This window comes from Nuphar pumila, chromosome 2, assembly GCF_984573655.1.
Source record: "Nuphar pumila chromosome 2, dmNupPumi1.hap1.1, whole genome shotgun sequence".
In the NCBI taxonomy this organism is placed as follows: Eukaryota; Viridiplantae; Streptophyta; class Magnoliopsida; order Nymphaeales; family Nymphaeaceae; genus Nuphar; species Nuphar pumila.
Genome location: NC_143250.1, coordinates 23,298,686 through 23,303,216, shown reverse-complemented (window position 1 = coordinate 23,303,216; position 4,531 = coordinate 23,298,686).

The following is a 4,531-nucleotide window of genomic DNA, read 5'->3' as shown; positions in this document are numbered from 1 at the left end:
TCGGAGAGTTGAGACATCCACTCTTCACTGTGATAACATCAGCGTTGTTCAAATGACAGTGAACCCAGTTTTTTTTTTTTTAATGGCAAGCTGGGGTTAGGCGGACTCCTAGCAGAATAACAGCCACGTCATGTGGCAGAGGGATTCGATCCTGGGCCTTCAAAGTTAAGCTTGACAAAGGACCCCGCTTACCACATGGGAAGTACAGTGAACCCAGTTTTCATAACAAGTTTAAGCATATACAAATTGATTTTTATTATGTTGGACTTAGTGACCAGCCTCCTGCCTATTACTGATCTTATATACTTATTGGGGGGCCAATAATCTCCCAAAATGGACACCAAAATCTTTTTGATGAGCATAAGCTCTGTATGAACGACTGAAAGCTGGTGGGCATAGAAAGAAGTTTGAGGCAAGAAAGATGTTGGCAAGTGAATAAAAGAACATCAATATGTGTGGAAAGGCAGGGCGTTAGCGAGTGAATCAAGAACGGTATGAAAATATGTGAGGCAAGGAAAGACGTTGGATGAGAAAGAAAAAAGAAATAGGTTAGATGAGATTTGGTCCCCTCTAATGTTTTCCTGATCAGTGAGATATTGATTGGGTGCACAATTGTTCATATTAGAAAGATGAGGTTATTGTACAAAGGCTTTCTCTTTTCCAAGTGCAACCACTAAGAGCTCTATATAGCCTTTGCATACTAGATGCATGACGTTCCTGCTCCAACAGGTAGCCCACATTCTTGAATCCATTATGATATCAAATTACTTTTCAAGACCAGTAGTATATTATTTGGTATATCATTCTCCAGCCTCTTTCTTCATGTGTGATAGTTTGGTCTATTCTCCAAAAAAAAAAAACTAACAAAAAACAAAAAAAACGCAACCCTACAGTTACATATTTTCACGCCTGATGAATGCTTGTTGGCATTTCAATTTGCCAAACATACTGCTATAAATTTGAGTTCCAACCATCTGCATCTCATTCATTCACCAAAAACAACGTGGGGACATGAAGAGTCTTTGCTTCTTTCTCGCGCTTCTTTTTCTTTGTTTCTTCATTTCTTTGGCCTCTGGAAGGGATCCTCTTCCCGGTGGTTGGCATCAGATCGAGGATTTGAGCAATGATACCCAGGTTCGTGATGTCGGCAAATTTTCGGTGTCGGAGTTCGATAGGGGGGTCGAGGCACAGCTAGAATTCGTAGATGTGGTGGAGGCCCAGAAATTGCTGGTGGCCGGAGTGCACTACCGCTTGGTGATTCAGGCCACCTACGACACATTGACCAAGTACTACATAGCTCAGGTGTGGGAGAGACACTTCGCGATGATCTTGGAATCATTTCAGCCCGTTTTACCTTCGTTATCTTAATGTGTGAGATTGTGACTGCTATCAGTTAATTTACTGCTGCGTGATTGTTAAGATTGAACTCTACTTGTGTACGAAATTATTACCATAATATAATTGCACTTTGAATTGAACCAATGAGTCACTTTTTCTAAGAAATTCTTTACGCTAACCCAGGTCAGACCAACTTCTGAGCTACGATGATTTCATCCGATTATTCCAATAAAAATTGATTGATAAATGGGATCCCTCCTTTGACCTACGATGTGTTGGATGTTGGTCTAGCACATGAATGTTTGGGCTATGAATCAAATATGATATATCATGATTTATTTGTGCTTTGCATCCAATCACAAATTAAGCACAAGAGAGGAACTGGCCATATTCAATTATTATTTGAGTTGGTGATATTGAATATGAACCATGCACGTATCGACACAGATGATCTCCACCTGATGGAGAGAACACTACTACATTGGCATAATTTACCCTTAGAGATTGACAGAACCATCTCATTGCCGTCACATGAGAACCACAACGGAGGATACGCATTTGGTACATATGCAATACCCACAATCTAGAGAAGGAAAATTGGAGCCAGCTGAGGTGATGTAGGTGCACGTTGGCGAAGCTGGTGATGGGCATCTGAGCGTCCTCATGCAAAAGCACCCTTTAAAGTTCAGATACAACTCAATGAATCCCTTATCTAGAAATAAAATGGAGAAAGATGAAACCCATACTCTCTCCCGGCACCCATCGACGCCGGAGACGTTCCGGTGACTCATAATCGTAGTGACCTCTGCAACGTTGTCCCTCGCCGGAGCTACCATCGCCCGACCTCTTGACCTCCTCTGCAACGATGCCCCTCGTTGTGCAGGAGCCACCATCGTCCCACCTCCTCTGTTGTGACGCCCCTCACTACGTCGGAACCACCATCACCCGACCTCCTTTGCAGTGACACCCTTCTCCATGCGAGAACCACCATCGCCCGACCAACTCTGCAGCGACGCCCATCGCCGCTCAGGAGCCACCGTCGACAGACCTCCCCTGCACGACGCCCCTCATTGTGCCAAAGCCACCATCACTCGACCTCCTCTCCAGCTATGCCCCGTCGTCGCCCGACCTTAGGGTCATCCTCTGCAGCGTCGTCCCTCACCGCATCGGAGCCACCATCGCCAGACCTCTGTAGTGTCGTCCCTCACTGCATCGGAGCCAACACCAGCTGCAATCGCCCACCATCCCTCAGACGAAAAGTTCTTTGGCATTTTGGGGGTTTTATGACTGCTGAAGAGGTCAACCTCCCACTTCAACCGTCCATCATCCCTCTGGTAGACAGGTGCTCTCTCTCTCTCCTTTCTTTCTCATGAGTCGCTCGTCGCGTGTTTTCTGGGGTCTTGCTTCTGATCGCTCTTTGAGAGCAAATCGGAGGGCCCTCCATATCATTCAGGATGCTCTTAATAACTGGGGCGCAACATTCGCCCTTCGACGATGGGGTTTCGATGTTGATCTGTCGTTCAGACTCATGCATCGATTATTTTTCAATCTCTCGGATGTCTTCGGTTCATGCCTGGATGCAGGCTCTCTTCATATCTCGGACGTCAAAAAATTTATCTGTGTCGTTAGGAGAGAGCCTCTTGAAGTCTGTTCTGTCATGGCGCTGCTTGACCTGCCTTTCTTTTTTTGGAAGCTTCCGCATTGGGTCGCTGATCGGGGCTGGCAGCAGGTTCAATCTTCATGGCAACGCTCTTTTTGTGCCCTTTGCACAAGATCTCAATTGTGTCACACTAAACCAGGAGATTGGTGGTGCGCATCATATTTTTCTCTGAATTTTCAAAAACACTTTGATTGCCATAGGTGTGGTTCATCTTTTCTTGCTCATCATCATCCTTTTTGGAAGCGAAGGCGAATAAATGTTCCTCACCACCATTCAACCGGAAAACCTCTTGACTCCAGCGAATCTTCTGTGTTGGGGAGCCACTTTGCCTGTCAGAGTTCTAAGCGACCTTCGCGACGTACTTCTTTTTCGTCATGGGTGCAGATTGGAGATCTTCAGGAGCTGAAGATTTCTTTTCATGCCATCAAGATTGGGACTATCTGGGTCCCGGTTCGGTTATCACATGCTCTACCCAGGCAGCTCACCGGAAAATCCTTTTCGACTACGGTTCCGGCTATATCATCTATATCTCCGGCGTACGTTGCCAAACCCAGCACATGTGCTCGACTTCTCATATTTCGCATTCAACGACTGTCGAACGTGCTGCTGGGGGGCCCCGAGATATCTGTCGCAACTAGTTTTGATTATTATCCTACCGGTGATAAGTTCATCATTATTCCCCATGCTCATGCCCATCATGGTTTCTCTGTCAGTGACTCTGTGCCTTACACGACTAGCTCCCCTTCTCGAGGTGGATTGGCAGCTCAGTTAGACAGTCATGCAAAAGGTGGAAAAAGGTCAATTTTGCCCTCATCTTTCATTATTTTTTCATTTAGGCATTTTGATTATATGGTGGTTCACATTATGGTGTTTAATGCTTGTTCCACTGAGGCTCACAGATGCATGATTATTGGTCTATCAGTTTCTTTTCCTTTATCGTCGGTCATCACTGAGGCCACTACTATTGCCTCTACCGTCACTGATTCTGTGTGTAGTTCTTGGAGGTGTGTGGCTCTTCCTTCTGCTTCACTCGTTCTTTGACAATCCCCCCTTTGTCGCCTTTGGGAAATATTTATTTAAAGTGTAACACTATGCAAAATCATGACACTTGTTGCTTGTATTAACGTGCAGAAAAATAATGTTTTTAAAGTATATAACAATATGCAAATTATGACACTTATAGCTTATAATCATTTGCAGAAAAGAAGATTTTCATTTGCAGATCATGACACACACAACTTGTATTCATTTGCAAACATAGATCATGGCACATGCTATTGGTACTCATATACAGAAAATAACATCTCAAAATATATCAGAACCGCAAAACGTGACATTTGTAATTGGTATTCATATGCAGGACATCATTTCAAAACATATATTAAAACTGCAAAACATGGCAGATGGTGGTATTCAACTGCTATCATGCATACAGGGCAAGAATCCAATATTTTCAAGTAATCTAGGAGACTTATATAGACAATTGTCGATCAGTTCTTTATAGAAAAGAGGTGCAACACCATCATTAAAAAC